The sequence below is a fragment of the Toxorhynchites rutilus genome, chromosome 3, assembly GCF_029784135.1.
Source record: "Toxorhynchites rutilus septentrionalis strain SRP chromosome 3, ASM2978413v1, whole genome shotgun sequence".
Lineage (NCBI taxonomy): Eukaryota > Metazoa > Arthropoda > Insecta > Diptera > Culicidae > Toxorhynchites > Toxorhynchites rutilus.
Genome location: NC_073746.1, coordinates 77,227,551 through 77,247,080, shown reverse-complemented (window position 1 = coordinate 77,247,080; position 19,530 = coordinate 77,227,551). Strand labels below are relative to the sequence as shown.

General features: G+C 39.5%; 1 protein-coding gene across 6 annotated transcripts in view; it reads right to left on the bottom strand.

Annotated features, from left to right (window-relative positions):
• The window catches only part of LOC129775022 (LIM domain transcription factor LMO4), a 967,612-nt gene that overhangs the window by 664,642 nt on the left and 283,440 nt on the right, over positions 1-19,530 (bottom strand). For 2 of the 6 annotated variants that reach the window (XM_055779177.1, XM_055779178.1), the window contains one exon: positions 17,091-17,125. The exons of the other annotated variants lie outside the window; for them this stretch is intronic. The gene's annotated coding sequence lies outside the window, so the exon portion shown is untranslated. The remainder of the gene's footprint in view (positions 1-17,090; positions 17,126-19,530) is intronic. 6 annotated transcript variants of the gene reach the window in all.

Here is a 19,530-nt window from a genome sequence, read left to right as displayed (position 1 = left end):
ATCGTCGCAAAGTCGTCGAAAATACAGTATTAGGATTGGGCGATCTTGGATCGGTATTTAGAAGATCGATACGTTCCCTTACGATTTCCGATTTTTTGAATCGATCAAAAAAATCGAGAAAATCGATCTCTTCCTTTCGATTTTTTCGATCTTTTCACTCTTTCCGATCTTTTCGATTCGAATTTCATAAATCTTGTATCCTGTTCGAAGTTGTAAAATAAGTGGTCGTGAATTTTGGAGAAGCAGTTTTGTTAGTTACAAAACATGTTGTCACAAATTATATTTACACCAACAAATTCACTAGGCTGTCAGTAAATATTGTGACGAATTGAATGATGACATCAGATCCAGCCGAAACGTTCCTTACTAGAACTGGGACTACTATAAAGATTTCTACTAAATGCCAAACGTATGGTACGGTTGGATTTTATGGGATTATTCTCAGTGCAGAACTCCGAATATCAGTTGTTGAATTTCTAATAACAGTTGTCAAATATGACGGTACAAGATGAAAGCCCTGAAAAATGCAGTATTTCTGAGCTTCCATGTTTTTCTTGGAAAATTGCATGCGGAGAATTAGAATAAAATGCCTTTAATGTTTGAATAGAAATGTGAAATGTTTATTCCATGTTTAACCCTAGATTCATAAACACACAACTCTCATACACCCCCAACCGAAAGAACTTCCAACTAATATTTGCAGATATTTATTACTATCTTCCATAATACTTAAATTAGGTGACCTTAAAAGTAAGGAGTATCAGAGACATATGTTTATGAACAATGTAAGCTTAAACATAGTTTATGAATCTAAAGAAAAAACGATACTTATATAGAATAACTAAATAAATTTGAACAAAGGCATTCGATTTTTCAAAGATCGATTCAGCAAAGATCAATTCTTTGGTACCAAACCAAGGGTGAATCGATCCCTACGCTGTTTAGAATATCGATTCGATTTTCGATTCATTGGTAAAAAATAAGATAGAATATCGATTCGTAAAGATCGATCTTTTTCTAAAGATCGCCCAATCCTATACAGTTGATTCCGTGCGGCGAGTGACATGAGATGACTCAAGTCACGGTATTCCTGCAGGCGAATTGCGTGACTATAGATTGTCACTTAGGTGAGATTTGAAGTCGTGTTCTCATATGTTATCGACTGGGGTATAAAATAGGAGCTGAAAAGTAAGGTGGCTTCCATAATAAAGAGAGAAAATTTGCTATCTCACGTCATTCGCCGCGCGGAATAAAGGGGAATATATGCTGGCACTGATACACCTTCGACTTTAGGTTTGTCTTGTTAGAGGTAACCTGGCACCAATTATAATGCAACACGACAAAGCTCGTCCACCCACTTCGCGTGCAACCGAGACTTTGAAAAACCTGAAGTTTGAACAGAATTCACCAATTCCCCGTATTCTCTCGACCTTGTGCCTTGTGATTATTTTTCTCTACTGGAGAGAGAGACCTCAAGGATAATCATTACAGCTCAGACAATGAGGTGATAGCAGCTATCGCGTCCTGGATTCGAGAAAAGTCGAATGAATTTATCAGTGATGGTATGAAAAACCTTGTAACACGTCGGAAGAAATGTGGAATGTTTAACGATGAGTATGTTGAAAAATAAATACATTTTTTTAAGGCTAAGATTTGTTTTTTACCCATCCTTGCTATTTGATTTTGTTAGTTTTATACAAGCGTGTATGTGCAAAGAAGAAAAATAAATTCAAAATGACAATTGCCTTGGAGGAAGAATACAGGGTTTTCCATTTCGGGCTTCCGAAAGTATACAGCCCTGCGCTGACAACCGTTTGACATAGCTGTCTACCAAAGCGTCATATCGTTAGTTGAATGTCTGCCATTTTACAATATGGATCGTTTTAGCATCGCACAACGTGTTAATTTTGTTAAATTATACTATAAAAATGATGAAAAACCGGCAAATGTTTTTCGAGCATTACGGACGGATTTTGGTCGTCATGGACGGCCTACAGAGCACACAATCGCTAATGTAGTGCGTAAATTCGAACAAACTGGAATCGTAGCGGATATTGTGAAACCTGTGCATCATCGTAATGTGCGTTCGGCCGAAAATATTGCTGCTGTTGCTGCCAGTGTGGAGGATGACCCGAATGTTTCGATTCCACGGCGTGCTCAGCAATTGGGCTTGTCAAACACATCATTGTGGCGAATTTTGCATTTGGACTTGCATCTACATCCATATAAAGTCCAACTGGTACAAAAATTAGAGCGTGGTCACCATGGAATGCGTCGGGCATACGTCGATTGGGTGAACGAACAAAAGCAGCAAAATGCTGAATTTTCGCATCAAATTTTCTTCAGCGATGAGGCACATTTCGAGCTCGGTGGCTATGTGAACACCCAAAATTTCCGTATATGGGGCTCAGAAAATCCACACGAGATTGTTGAGAGGCCATTGCATCCGCCAAAAGTCACTGTTTGGTGCGCATTATTGTCTGGTGGAGTCATCGGGCCATATTTCTTTGAAAATGAGGACGGCGAGACGGTAACTGTGAATGGTGAGCGCTATGGCCGCATGTTAACCGATTTTTTTGCCACAAATTGAAGATATGGATACGGCTCACCGCGCTTTGACCACGACTTTTTTCGCTTTAGGTGTCGTACGTGTAAAATGGGTCGAGTTCGTTCCGTTTCAGCAATGCATCACAGGCGTTGATTCGGTCTAAAAGATTTTTTTTGCGTCAACTCGTGTGGCACCCATACATCCAGCTTTGATTGGAATCCAATCATCTGCAAATGGTTCCAAACGGTTTTATGGTCTATACCCAGTTCCTGGCAATCGAGCGAGTGCTCACATGCCGGTCTACTTGAATGATTCCAACGATTTTATCGGTTTCCACGACGATTGGCCTACCAGAACGGGGTGTATCTTCGACAGCCACTACACCAGAACAAATTGGATCAAACCAACGCTGTGCTGTGCGAATCGTTACAGTATCGGGTCCATAAACTACACGAATTTTTTCGGCCGCCTTTGTTGCAGTTTTATCTCGCAGGTACAGGGTGGGCCATTTAAAGTGGAAGCATCTGGCAACCCCATAACTTTTGACAGAGATGTCAGATTAACAAATGTCATACCGCGTTGGAAGCGTCATTTCAGTACAATTTTAACCATGGAACAATACACACCTAAACAACGCGCTGAAATTGTTCAGCTGTACATTCAAAATAACTTCTCAATTGTGTTAACTAAACGTGCGTGGAAAAATAAAAATAAAGTTAAAACATCGCCTGGAGACAACACTATACGTCGATTATATGCCAAATTTATATCGTCTGGTAGTGTTGTTAATGCCAGTCATCTGTCCAGACAACGACCAAGACGTTTCGTTATTGATGCCGTTCGAGCCAGTGTTGCAGAGACTCCATCGACATCAGGTCGCCATCGTTCGCAAGAGTTTGGCATCGTTCGAACCACTCTCCGACGCATAATTCGTATTGATTTGAAAATGGACAATTACTGGTTCCAACAGGACGGCGCTACATGCCATACAGCGGCTGCCACGACCAAATTATTGCGCGAAATGTTCCCCGGAAGATTAATATCGAAAAACGGCGATTATGACTGGCCACCGAGATCACCTGATTTGACGCCTCCTGACTTTTTTTATGGGGATATTTAAAATCCAAGGTATACACTGATAAACCAAGGACCCTGGCTGCGCTGAAAGACAATATCCGACAAGAAATTGCTGCCATATTGGCCGAAACATTGGGCAAAGTGATGGAAAATGCCGAAAAAAGGGCACATTTTGCGGTCAAGGCCAGAGGTGGTCATTTACGAGATATCATAATCAAAAAGTAGTTAGAACAAATCTCCTTGGACCAAAATAAATGAATTTCAAAAAAAAATTAAATTCCACTTCTTTACTGTGCTATTACAAAAACAAATCCTTCCACTTTAAATGGCCCACCCTGTAGTAAAAACGTAAAATATGGCGAATTTCTTGCTTGGTGGACTCCATCTTTGACGCGCTATAACTTGAGATTGAAAAGGACAATCACAACACTGTCGAAACGACACTTATAGCACAGATTGTCGTTTTTAAATAGCCGTATAGTATGACCCGATGCGATAAGTACAACACAAGATATGTTTAAGTGTTGCCATATATTGACAATATACGACATTTCTTTCTCCCCAATCCAATATTATACAAAATGTATCAAGAAGTGACCTCTGTCTGAAAGGTCGAAAAATAATGAATTTCCGTGATTTTTTTCCAGATGTTAGGAATAAAGTGAAGTGTTTGGGTATTTTGTTTATTGTTTAAGTTATATTTGTAGTTGTATTTAAAATTTTTTGAGTGCAATACCTAAAGCGTTACATAGCGGTTTTTGAAAATTCGAAAATAGCCGAAATTGCGACCTTTTTTTTGTTAAAAATAAGTTATTTTTCATGAAAGATCACAGTTTAGAAGCTCATAGGCTCGAAAAAATGAGATATCAAAAAGCGGCTATGTAACACTTTAGATAATACATTTTCACATGCTGATAAAAAATTTCAGCCAAATCGGTCGAGTAGATCCTGAGATATCGATTAGCAACAATTTTTTCGACCTTTCGGACCGGAGTCTCCACTGGATGTCCACCGTGCCATGGCACGCCATTTCTGTACCATTTTTGTTTGGCACAGTCCCTGTACCAAATCGCACGCACCCTACAAAGGAGTCTGCGGACAGCTCGAGTTGTGCACCGTTTCGAACCCATCCAAGTTCCCAAAAAGACTAAAAGAAGTCACAATGTCCCAATAACATACGTCTCCAAAGAAGGTCCAGTTTATGACACTTCTACATGCTGCAATTGTTCTCGTTCGTGTAGGCAACGAAGAGTTCCGCGAGTGCGGTGCTGTTCTCGACTCATATAGAATGTCCACCTCCATGACTACAGCTTTTTTGGTTGAGCCTCAAAGCATTCCTTCCGGATGTCACTGTGGATGTCGGTGGAGCTGGGAATAAAATTGTCGAAGCACCAGTTACTGAAGTTAGTTCGGAGTCGTCCAATTACCGATCAATGATGATTCAGTTGATCTCATGCCTGGAATCATGCCTAGCTAACAGGAAGCACTCGATGCGACGAAGAAGCATTTCGCCAGCAGGTTGCGATAATTCAACTTGTACGAGAATTGCAGCATGTTTCGGTACTTGCGGTCGCCTGAATCAAACTAATGTTCCAGAATCGTCGACGAAGTCCCGAAGGTCAGCGCCGGTGAGAGCTCATCCCAGAGGAAATATGCTCCGCTAAGATCGCCATCGTTTGATCTTTTCACTTCAATGCACAACGGTCCAGGAGGTGCATTTAATTAACAATTAGAGCTCGACAGCACTTTTTTAGACAAAAACTGTCTTCGACAAAGTTGTTTCATATAATATATCGCTCATTTTTATGTTATCAAAAAATAGGGTGACCAAAATTTTCAATGAAATAAAAAAATATAACCTTCTTATCTTTATAGATAGAGGAAAAATTAGTTCGACAATGTTGTAGCCCCAGTGATTTGAGAAATTTTCGTAGAACAAAGTTTTTTCTTTCTTTTCCTAACAAGAATAAGACATCTATTGAGTGTTTTGGTCGAAAAATTATTCAAGATTACCTTAGCATGGGTTCCCTCTCATTGCTCGATTCCGGGGAATGAGAAAGGACTCGCTAGCAAAGGTGGGTGCATCAGAAGGCACACTATTTGAAAGGCAAATTGCTTATAATGATTTTTTCCACATTCCTCGTCAGCACACGCTCGTAAGTTGGCAGCGCATATGGAGTGAAGATAAGTTCGGTAGTTGGTTACATACGATTATCCCTAATGGCGGGTTTACATTAGGGAGATCTATAGCTATAGATGGATTTATTCACGTGAATATATGTGTAAACGGGTGAGAATAAATATGATATACTTATTCGTGGTATATATAACTTGAATAAATTCAGCATATGTAAACGCTTGTGAATTTCTCACTGGTGAGAAATCACTAAAGTTGGATACAGTTCTACTTCAGGTGAATAAATTCACCGAAAATATGAATATATTCATTATAGAAGTTCACGCTAGTGTAAACAGTTGATGCGATTTCTATAAATCTCATCATATTTCTTCACATGAATATATCACTAGTCTAAACCCACCCTAAGGTCTCGACGAATGCATGGTTCAAGGGATTGAATGTAGGTCGTGATTTCATTCGCGTGATATCTCGGCTTATGTCCAATCACTACAACCTAAACGCGCATCTTTATCGCATTGGGCTCGCAGCAAACAATCTTTGTGATTGTGGCGATGGCTACCACGACATCGAGCATATTGTCTGGTCGTGTATCCGGTTCCATGCTGCCCGCTCTCAGCTCTCCATAGCATTGAGGGCACTAGGCAGACAATCGGTTATCCCCGTCCGGGATATCTTAGGTAGCCGCGAACCTGATATTCTGCTTCATCTATACCTGTTCCTCAGAAACGCCGATGTCAACGTTTAATGATGTTTCCTTCGTTGTGTCCCCGTTTCATATCCCTCCTATCCGATCGATAAACTTTTACTTAGTACACACACACACATACACACACTCTTTACAGATGCACGGGCCGAAGGTTGTGCAGTCCACTGATTATTCAACAAGAGCCAAAGGTTGTACCGCTCATGACAAATCTACACGAGCTGATGATTGCGCCGGCTAGTGACCATTCTATCCTGGATTCCTCGAGTCGAGAAAGACGCACCACGCTAGATATGGGGTACAGACTAGGGGGGCGTTGCTGATTAATGGTCAGCTGCATCCCAATAGGAAGTATCCCGTGTCGGCCACACATACAGAGTACTGGAGACTGCAACATCCCAATTATGAGAATCTTCGTAATACTAACCTCGAGCCAACCGCGAGTAATCGGTTACATATTACTAACATAGTCGTAAGACAAAAATTGTCTAAATATTGAACTCCCGGCCCCGTCAGGCTAACGCCATATGTGCCTTAATAAAATATATATTTTGAAAAAAAAAAAGTTTCTTCTATCCCTTGAAATAGACGATATAGCTTTTTTTTCTAGGTTGTGTTTAGGTCACCAACTGTTTTTTTGCTCTTACTTTTATATTTCAAATTCTACATGCCAACTGTCTTCGAAGGACTTTTAGAGCTGTATTAGTAAGCTAGATTTTGCAGAAATTGTCAATATCTCAACTCCACTCAAAGTTATTGACATTTCTTCCCAAAAAAAACGCTCTCTTCATTTGTTTGTCATTCTTTCTGGGGCAAACATAAACAAAGTTTGTTGGCGGCTTTTGAAAGAGCATTTTTGACGTAGGACTACGTCTTTCATTTCTATTTCATTTCTATTCTACACAGCGACCAAATATTTTTCAATCGAGTGCTATGAACAGGTGGTTATCGAGTTATCATTAACTTCGAGTATCGAGGAAAATCAGGAAAGAACTAATCTCCACTGGATGTCCACCGTGCCATGGCACGCCATTTCTGTACCATTTTTGTTTGGCACAGTCCCTGTACCAAATCGCACGCACCCTACAAAGGAGTCTGCGGACAGCTCGAGTTGTGCACCGTTTCGAACCCATCCAAGTTCCCAAAAAGACTAAAAGAAGTCACAATGTCCCAATAACATACGTCTCCAAAGAAGGTCCAGTTTATGACACTTCTACATGCTGCAATTGTTCTCGTTCGTGTAGGCAACGAAGAGTTCCGCGAGTGCGGTGCTGTTCTCGACTCATATAGAATGTCCACCTCCATGACTACAGCTTTTTTGGTTGAGCCTCAAAGCATTCCTTCCGGATGTCACTGTGGATGTCGGTGGAGCTGGGAATAAAATTGTCGAAGCACCAGTTACTGAAGTTAGTTCGGAGTCGTCCAATTACCGATCAATGATGATTCAGTTGATCTCATGCCTGGAATCATGCCTAGCTAACAGGAAGCACTCGATGCGACGAAGAAGCATTTCGCCAGCAGGTTGCGATAATTCAACTTGTACGAGAATTGCAGCATGTTTCGGTACTTGCGGTCGCCTGAATCAAACTAATGTTCCAGAATCGTCGACGAAGTCCCGAAGGTCAGCGCCGGTGAGAGCTCATCCCAGAGGAAATATGCTCCGCTAAGATCGCCATCGTTTGATCTTTTCACTTCAATGCACAACGGTCCAGGAGGTGCATTTAATTAACAATTAGAGCTCGACAGCACTTTTTTAGACAAAAACTGTCTTCGACAAAGTTGTTTCATATAATATATCGCTCATTTTTATGTTATCAAAAAATAGGGTGACCAAAATTTTCAATGAAATAAAAAAATATAACCTTCTTATCTTTATAGATAGAGGAAAAATTAGTTCGACAATGTTGTAGCCCCAGTGATTTGAGAAATTTTCGTAGAACAAAGTTTTTTCTTTCTTTTCCTAACAAGAATAAGACATCTATTGAGTGTTTTGGTCGAAAAATTATTCAAGATTACCTTAGCATGGGTTCCCTCTCATTGCTCGATTCCGGGGAATGAGAAAGGACTCGCTAGCAAAGGTGGGTGCATCAGAAGGCACACTATTTGAAAGGCAAATTGCTTATAATGATTTTTTCCACATTCCTCGTCAGCACACGCTCGTAAGTTGGCAGCGCATATGGAGTGAAGATAAGTTCGGTAGTTGGTTACATACGATTATCCCTAATGGCGGGTTTACATTAGGGAGATCTATAGCTATAGATGGATTTATTCACGTGAATATATGTGTAAACGGGTGAGAATAAATATGATATACTTATTCGTGGTATATATAACTTGAATAAATTCAGCATATGTAAACGCTTGTGAATTTCTCACTGGTGAGAAATCACTAAAGTTGGATACAGTTCTACTTCAGGTGAATAAATTCACCGAAAATATGAATATATTCATTATAGAAGTTCACGCTAGTGTAAACAGTTGATGCGATTTCTATAAATCTCATCATATTTCTTCACATGAATATATCACTAGTCTAAACCCACCCTAAGGTCTCGACGAATGCATGGTTCAAGGGATTGAATGTAGGTCGTGATTTCATTCGCGTGATATCTCGGCTTATGTCCAATCACTACAACCTAAACGCGCATCTTTATCGCATTGGGCTCGCAGCAAACAATCTTTGTGATTGTGGCGATGGCTACCACGACATCGAGCATATTGTCTGGTCGTGTATCCGGTTCCATGCTGCCCGCTCTCAGCTCTCCATAGCATTGAGGGCACTAGGCAGACAATCGGTTATCCCCGTCCGGGATATCTTAGGTAGCCGCGAACCTGATATTCTGCTTCATCTATACCTGTTCCTCAGAAACGCCGATGTCAACGTTTAATGATGTTTCCTTCGTTGTGTCCCCGTTTCATATCCCTCCTATCCGATCGATAAACTTTTACTTAGTACACACACACACATACACACACTCTTTACAGATGCACGGGCCGAAGGTTGTGCAGTCCACTGATTATTCAACAAGAGCCAAAGGTTGTACCGCTCATGACAAATCTACACGAGCTGATGATTGCGCCGGCTAGTGACCATTCTATCCTGGATTCCTCGAGTCGAGAAAGACGCACCACGCTAGATATGGGGTACAGACTAGGGGGGCGTTGCTGATTAATGGTCAGCTGCATCCCAATAGGAAGTATCCCGTGTCGGCCACACATACAGAGTACTGGAGACTGCAACATCCCAATTATGAGAATCTTCGTAATACTAACCTCGAGCCAACCGCGAGTAATCGGTTACATATTACTAACATAGTCGTAAGACAAAAATTGTCTAAATATTGAACTCCCGGCCCCGTCAGGCTAACGCCATATGTGCCTTAATAAAATATATATTTTGAAAAAAAAAAAGTTTCTTCTATCCCTTGAAATAGACGATATAGCTTTTTTTTCTAGGTTGTGTTTAGGTCACCAACTGTTTTTTTGCTCTTACTTTTATATTTCAAATTCTACATGCCAACTGTCTTCGAAGGACTTTTAGAGCTGTATTAGTAAGCTAGATTTTGCAGAAATTGTCAATATCTCAACTCCACTCAAAGTTATTGACATTTCTTCCCAAAAAAAACGCTCTCTTCATTTGTTTGTCATTCTTTCTGGGGCAAACATAAACAAAGTTTGTTGGCGGCTTTTGAAAGAGCATTTTTGACGTAGGACTACGTCTTTCATTTCTATTTCATTTCTATTCTACACAGCGACCAAATATTTTTCAATCGAGTGCTATGAACAGGTGGTTATCGAGTTATCATTAACTTCGAGTATCGAGGAAAATCAGGAAAGAACTAATCGTTGCTGAAAAATACTCTACCAGTTCTACGGAATTGAAAAATACATTGATGCGAAAGAGTTTATTCTAATGTTTTCTATCCATATAACACTGCAACCAAATACATTTGGTTTTGTGGTTTTTCAATCAATCGAAATTAACAGGAAAGCTTCTGAAAATTATTCTTCCCCATAAGTAGAAAATATTCGTATCCAATATTGTATGCGCGCGCAACAGAAAATGTTTCGCATCGTGAAAATTATATAATTTTCAATCGATTATTGCTCAGTCGTCGAAAGTTTCAAACTCAGAGAGTTCATTCCCCTCTAGTTTACCTTCCGAATTGCCATCGTAAACCACACCTTCTCTCAATTCAATCACGCATAAAAAGCATACTTAAGCGATATTCTGGTGGTGAAACGCATTCATTTTTCGTGAGGATATCGACAAGACAACATCGTTACTGAACGAGCTGAACGTGCTGGACGAGCTGGACGGGATCAAGGATCAAGGGATCAAGGGATTCATTACCTGGCCTAACCTGACCTGAAAGACATGCAGTTTGTGTGGAACTGTGAGGGAGGGCTGAAAAGCCGATCCATCATAAGGAGAAGAGAAGACGATCGAGAGAGTACCAGCATCGAAAATTGGTTCCGCTTGAGGTATCGAAACAACTGCCACACGCATACACGCGTGCAACTCTTTACGTTCGCTGGTTATCGAAAAGAACCCGGAAAGAAGTGATCGTTGCTGTAAAATTACATTCAAGCGAAAGAGTTTATTGTAATGTTTTCTATCCATTTAATACTGCGACCAAATACAATTAATTGTGTGATTTTTCAATCAAGTACAATCAACAGGTGGTTATCGAGTTAGCATTAACCACTGGTGGATTACGAGAAGAATCGAGGAGAATCCCGAAAGATGTCGTTGCTGCAAAATAATCAGCCAGTTCCCCTTGGAATTGAAAATTACATGCAAGCGAATGAATTTATTTTAATGTTTTCTATCCATATAATACTGCGACCAAATACCTTTAGTTCTGTGATTTTTCAATCAAGTGCAATTAGCAGGAAAGCTTCTGAAGATTATTCTTCCCCATCAGTAGGACATTTTCGTATCCAATATTGGATGCATAAAACCTTGTACCTCCAACGTAACGCTCTCGTTTTCGAAGTCCCCCAAATATTAATTTATTCATTCATTCAGAATGAATTCAGATTCAACTTCGAACAAATGATCACTAAATCAACGATAGTCCTACGTCACCATTGCGGTTATACCATAGATATAACCTACTTCCTGTTTTTACTCTACATAATATGCGATTTTCAAAACTATGTTATTTTTTGTGTTTGAGGAAATTAAAATTGAAATAATGAGTTTTCGGGTGAAGATCCATCAATAACTTTGAGTAGGATTAATTTATTGAGAAGTTCTGCATCGCAAAATGTTGTTATTGATAAATTCTGAAAGTAGTACGAAGACAGTTTTGATTTATAATTGGAAATATAAAAGTTAAAGCAAAAAACAAACCGTTTTTTCATGGTCACCCTTATGCAACTAAGAAAAAAAGCGCTAAGTCGATTATATTGAAAAATAGAAAAAAGCTCCACAAAGTTGATTAAAAAATCTGGGGTTACAACATTGTTGAACTATGTTTATCTTTATCTATGAAGATAATAAAATTATATTTTATTATTTCATCGACAATTTTGTCACCCTATTTTTGATAACATAAAAATGCACTCTATCAAAGTTGTCTAAGAATGTTTTTGTCCAGATATATCTCCCACAAATATCTCCCAAAAAGTTGTTATTAGCGTTCTAAAAGTCTTCCGAGGTTTGTATGTAGAATTTGAATTATTAAAGTGAGAGCAAAACAACCAGTTTTTTTCATGATGACCCACATTTCGAGAGTTATAACGAATAACTTAGGACGAACCCTATTTAATTCTAATGTAATGGGTCCAAATTGTCCATGGTCCCCAACCAATCAACTTAACACCTTATTTCACTCGAGATGTCTCCGCGCCTAGCCGCAAACTTTTCGGCTCAATCAAATATTCAACATAACAAAAAACCGAACCGAAAAAAAAGAACTAAATTAAAAAATTGCTTAATTTAATTAAAATATCCACCACCAGGAAGAAGCGCGCCGGTCACAGGAGATGCAACCGGTCCTTGTGAGGATGCTGTTCAAGTTTTGGGTTGCTGTGTGTTTTTTTTTTCTATTTTTGGTTCGGTGTACGTTTAGTAGCTCCCTGGGTAACAACTGCTCTTGGGGGTTTTCTCATCCATTTAACATACAAACATAAGCGTGATGGGAAGGAAGAGATCCCTCGCGCGCTCCGTTCGCCGGGGTCCAGGCGGCTAAAAAACTTGGTCTGCGCTGCCGCTTGATCCATTCATCGCAAAAGGATGTTAGGTGCTGGCTGGCTGGCTGTTGCTCGTCGCTGTTGCATCCTCTGGCGTGTTGGGTGGTGGCGAGAAGGGCGCCGAGCGGGGTGTAAGGTTCCTGGTACATATTCCAGTACATCTCATTCTCGCAGAAACCAGCAAAACAAGAAACATACACTCATTCGTGTTTTGTGCTCAGTTCATTTAGCAAACGCTCGTTCGTCTAGGATCCGGGTGGCGGTCGAGTGGGTGAGCGGAGGGGTAATTGGTGGCCAAAGAGGGAGAAGGTGCACTACAAGATCCATTGGGAGAAAACCAGGAAGGAGTCTAGTTTCTCATTTACAGTTTGAAATTTTAATTAAATAATTTTGAAGTTTGAAGCCTCGAGCTATTTTTCCACTCGGTGGATCTCGTTCATATGTGCATGTTTTGGGCAGCCGGATAGAGTGCATCCTTTCCACTGGCTCGCTCGCAGATATATGTGTTTTCGTTGCTCGAAAACTGCGGACCATTCGGTCGGTTAAGACCAATGAGGTACATCTATTCGTTGAGTAATGAGAACCTGTAGAAAGAAACGTTTGGGAAAGTGTGGTTGAAACTCAACAGTTGTCTTTTTTTTTACATTTCTCACTCGGTATAATTAAAAAGAGAATTACAATGTCGTACTTTTCAGAGAAGATTTTCTGTGCGATGAGCCACTGTAACGATATCCTGGCAACATTGCATTAGTTCCAGCCGAATATTGAAAACTTCAGCGCCGTCTTCATGATATCTACATACAAGCATACAAACCGTCGAGTACGGCGAAAATTGAACATACCGCAGAAAATGTTTCGATAGTGTACTATCCGCCTCGTCTGCCCCTTTTGAATTCCGTGCCCAGCCCTATTCTTGTCCGAAAATTAGCTCACTGCATCCTCAAAATAGCGCACCACCATTCAGCAACCAACGCCGAGCGATAGTTGCAGTAGTGAAGGCACACGAGGAAAAACCTCAGCCTCCCGGGAGCGCAAATCCTCCGGAGATAAGAGATTATCCACATTCATTGGAACTTCATGATGCGTGAGTCTTTGAGACTGTGCTTGCTTGCGGATCATTTTTTAACATTGCAAAGGATGCCGGAAGCCGGGAAATTGCGTGCGTGCCGAGTACATGACCTCCAAAGAGCCAGATCAGAGCCTGTCCGTTGAAGAGCACTGTGTTGTACCGCGCATAAGGTAAAATGAGCAGTTTATTAAAAACACGGCAAACAGGATGTTTATTAGCAATTTCGAAACTTCATTTCTTCGATGGGTACTCTTACTAGCAGAGGCTTGAAACTTTTGGGGCGTTTTTGGGAACGCTATCATGAGAAGAAATATGTACTTTGCTGGATATTATTGGATTTTAAATCGCTCATATGGACATAAGAGTAGTACGATACTTAAGCATATTCTTCGAATAATGAAAAATATATTTTCATTCCCGAATTATCGTTTCAAATGTGTGAGGACAAAAAGCGTAAAGTTTGCGAGTTTTGCTTCATTGAAAAGAGTGAAATTAGAAATGATCCTGCAACTCGAGGATAAAAAATTATTATTAGTAATAAGTGTAATATGAATCTAATTTTCTAAATACTTAATCTATCTATCTAATGACGAATGCTAAAAACTATTTCTCCTCCAATAATAGTCAATTTTTACAATTTTTCCCATCATTCTGGGAACTACGTTAAAACATCTCAATAAAAAGTAGAAGGGTCTGAGCCTAGGGGCAAGGACGTAAGTTTGACGTAGGACTGTGATTGCTCGGAATAATTTTTTTTAACGTTATTCTTCCCATTCTTCAGAAATCTGTTTTTTAAACTCCTTTGAATCCCCAAATGGTGGGAATTAGATGGGCCGTTTGTTATATGTATTCATTATCGTCGAACGGGTTGTAACGAAAAAAAAACCAAACATAGCTTTTGGCAGAAGGTTCAACAGTCTAACTGAAAATGATTAATGAATGTCAGTGTGACACATAACAGGGTGGAATTGGATCGGTAGACAAAAAAATGTATCATCATTGATTAAATTAAATATGAAGTTTATGGGGAAGAAACAAAGAAATGTTGAAAATACCTACGATTTCGTGATATTTTGAGGCGAAGTACAATTTTTAATGGATTACTATGGTATTATACGTTCTTTCCATTGTCTTATTCTAAGTCATCGGAAATAGTAGTTATTTCACGTCACACACACTGAGCCATGGCCATGGCAACATCACCTTGCTATCGTTTCCCAGAAGTAATGATTTTCTATGGAATTGCAGCCATTTTAAATAACCTCTCCACCATCTACATCACGGATTCTCAAACTATTTTGAGCAAAAGATCCCTTTTCCCGAATGAAATGATAACTCAGACCCCTATAGCCGAACATCTTCAATCATACGAAATACTTAACAATTGGAGAACTTTGCTGTTGATTGACCCTTTAGAAGGCCCTAGAAACAAGGCAAGGAATCAACTGAAATTTCAGAGAACATAAACCTTGGATAAAAAATAAACTGTTGAAATAGTTGAATAAAATAGTACACCCAAACTAGCGTTGGCTGAAAACATTTCGTGTGCTGGAGGGTCAAATGCGCATATAATGAGCTGTTTTAAAAGCTTAAAAATCGTTCGTATGTATGCGAGCAGACATCTCTTTCTGTTTTCTTTACACTTTTCATTCGGGATTGTGCCAAAAAAAAAGTCCAGACGACGTCAATGGGGATCGAACCAAGGCCGGCTGGAATGCAAAGCTATTTCACACGACCACGCCATCCATATAGCTGCCAGTAAAGAAGCGTGATAATATAACATCTCATCACAACATGAAATTGGAAAGTGTTTTCTAAGAGGATGAAGAAGAACATGAGCGAGAATATATCTTTCTCTGTCTGGGCCATGTATTTAGCAAACTATACGAAAAGCTTTCATATGCTTTCATTTAAATGTGTCTCCTGTTTCGCTTGCTCATATCGGCTCTAGCATATATATTATACATATGATATACATGTATTGGGGAGTAGAACATTTTTTGTTATTTTTCAGCTCATTTAATGTACTAAATCGGGATGCCATAACATGTGCTAAAAATTAACTTTGGGTGTACAATATAGATACCATCGCCCGTTAACCCCAAAAAAACTGTTTGCGCTGCTCACAGCTCAGCGAGCCCAAATAAATTAATAACTTTATATAACTTATTGAATAACTTGGTATTCCCCGAATAATTATTTGGTGCACAACCTTAACACCTGCTTCACCATAGCGTCAGTTCAATGCATTGATGACAAAAATCAAACAATGTGAACTGCTTGGAAAAAAAGCTGAATATTTGCCTCAGCAGAGATTCATTACTAATACCCTAGCGTAAATAGTTCCTTCCCGCTATTACCTCTACTTGTTTATATTTATCATTCCGACTGCATAATTTGCAACACCAAACAATCGTCAATCATAGCATAAAAAATTAGGCGATGCCATTAAAGAAGAAAAGGATCACGATAAGTCAATCAAACCCCCAACTCAGGTACTGCACCGCCTTCGATCACTTATAATACAAAAGAAGATGAATACACTGTTCACTAGGAACATTACAGATGAATCTGTTGTTGCTTCTACTCTTTATAGTATATGTATTGTTAATGCGTTACAGTTCCTTTGAGGGATTCGAGAGCTGATGCGAAATCACCTTGTTTCCACTTTTGTGTTACTAATGAAATTATAATTCAATTCTTGAAGATATAAAGTCCATCGTCGATTCCGTTACGATAAATTCACTTTCCAACGCCTCATCCAGGCTAAGCCTATATCCATCACTATCAGACACGGCCAATCACGAGCAGCTGTCATCATCGCTGAACGACAGCCATCACGCGCAGGCACAAACATGCACACACACACACGAGCACGTACCCTTTATCAGCCATCGTCTTGTTGCCTCAACAACAGAACATAAGTAAGGTGCGCACAGGAGCCATTCGGGGAGATACCGATCGCAAACATTGGACCGAGTGGATTCCCTTTGATTCCGGCGCGACACGCGTCGTCTCTGCGGCCGCGGCCGACTGTCTGGATGACTGGTGACTGGCCTTATCAGTCGGACGTCACTATCACCGCCTGCGTCGAATTGAAATTAATTTACATTACCGCGGCACGCCTCTGCATGGCTTATGGATTGCTGGTGAGCGTAATTAATTTTTTTTCTAATGCGGGGAAAGGGTTAAAGGTAAAGACTGCTGGGTAATCCAGCTTGTCGATCACGGGTTTTATTATCAGGACGCGTGTTTGAAAGAGTATTTGTATTATTCGATATTCTAGAGCCACAGTTGCATTTAATTTTATCAGTTTCATTATGAGGTGTTCGATACAACTAATTCTACTTACAGTTCACATATGGATTGCTTCATATACAATTTTACCTGCAAATAATTGAAGAAAATAAACAATATTAGATATTTTAATTACATCTATTTGAGTAAAACATATAATGGAAGACCAATATATTCCCATGGGGATATCTTGATTGATAGCAAATCCACGCAAATTTTGTTGGTAAAAAAAATTCCTTCAGGAGATATAAACAAATTTGTATGTCTCATTTATCATCAACCCCATTCGTTTTTTTTCTGTATTACACTGGTATTTTTTCCTCTAAACAAAACCTGCCCCTGTACTTTTATTACGTTTAATTAGCCATGAAGATGTACGTAGTATTTCCCATTAATAGCCCGATCATACTACAGGCAAACCTTTTTTTGTGCGGGGCATAGGGACCGCACAAAAAAAGTCGCATAAAAAAATTATAATGGGTTGTATCGGGGACACGACCGCAGTTTTCGACGCAGAGCTACGGAAACCACTTGTTTATCACTTCGAATATTATTTTAGAATGCATCGAAATTTTTGTAATATCTTTTTAACTATTTAATTTTTTATTACTCCAGTAGGCTCGAAAGAGTCGAGTAGAGTCGAAAGCTATCATCACTTCTCGTTTATTTGATTAAACTAGCATTAGACTTTCTCCTTCCCACTCAGATATCCCTTTTGCTCCTATATTCCTATATTCCTATATGCTTGAGATGTGATCCAACCCCACAACATGCAACAGTAAGGTTACCCTGCTGGAATTTGAAAGCATACTTTCATGAAATATACGTTTATCTAAACAAATGCAGTGTATATCTATATTCCAAAATTCTGGATACTCTTCCATATCCGCACTAGCACAAAAGTTCTCGTATGCTGCTCTTCTTTGTCGTAGCACACCTCGATACAGAGGGATTCCGCTCCTTGTATCGAGCTGTGTGTGTATGTGTGTGAAATTAGCATCAGGCATGAATGATATCCGCTCGTTGTGTATGCTAGTTCACTCGCATTTGTATTTCCATTCTATTCTATTTTTGGCTTCCGCCTCTAGCCCTGAGAAGGTCCTTTGTGGAAAGAAACTCTATTCCATACTCCTCCTTCACCCGACAAGAAAACAATCCTCTCCCGCTCGACGCTCTGAGGCAACCATGTTGCTTCGATGACCACCAAACGAAAAGTGGTGTGAAAACGGTCAGAAACGACTGTATCAGTTGCTCGTTATTGACAGCTCTGTTCGGGAATGCACAGAAATCGGCAGAACAAATGTATTGGAAAATGAGAATGCTTCCAGTTTTCATTAATTTAAAATATTCAGGCACTAGTGGATTGTACTGTATAGTATATCAAACGAATCTTAGAGAATTTCCGAATCCATTGGTGTGCAAAGTATCAGAATTTGTTCGCTGTGAAAATAGTTATTAACGTTAATTTTATTTCACAAAAACGTGACCTGTTTTCTGATTTGGCACCCTTCCTGGAAGTCGTAGTTCTACATCAAAAAATCGTGCAAAACTTCATCAGCAGCTTTAAAAATCGTGTTCGGTACACATTTTGATAAAAACTTTTTTTGTGCGGTAGATAGGGATCGCATAAAAAAAGTTTCCCCCAAGAAAATAACTCAAATCCACGCCATTCACCGTTCAATTTCCTTTTGTTTCCCTGCTTTGCGATGGGACACTTCGCCTTTTCGGTTGCGCGTGGCTGTTTTGTGCTTTTAGTTGCATGTCGAAATGATGTTGATCATGTCATTGCTGTTAGAAATCATGTCATGCAAAAACTTAAACGCAAATATGCTTTTTCGCACTGAAATGTATATAAACCATCGAAAAAAAATAAAATAGCGAAAACTTCGTCAAATATGCTTCTTTTCGTACAAAAAAAAACGCAGAAAAACAGGTTTTACTGTATAGGTTCAAAACCTAAAATTTGTTTGATACTACAATGATATACGTTCGTTTAGCCGCACTTGAAAAAAAAAACTTGAAACACTAACAAAACAACTAGGAATGTTCTTTTTATCGGGATACTTATTTGCTGTAGTGGTAGTATATTTAAGTCAATTTTATTGAAAGGACGTGCGTCACAATCACACACACACAAGGCGGCATCAGTGGATATAAACATTCAAACGTCGTTTTTTCCCGAGACATACGTTTAGCCGCAGGGCATAAAAATCGAGTCTTCGCATTATCACCAAGCCTGTATCTGTGTTTTTTGAGAAAATACTTGGAAATGTTCAATTTACAAGATAAATATTAGATGTGCAACGCAATAAGTTGGTCAGATTAGTGATTTACGTAGAATTAAAAGCAATGGCGAGAGGTATTCTATTGACGGAAGAGGGGTGGAAAATAATAAAGATATTCAGTGAACAAAAGTTTTCTAATCGCTCGATCGTAACAAAAATTGGTCTATCTGAGAAAGTGGTACGGAATTTCTTTAAATAGTGCTGGAAATA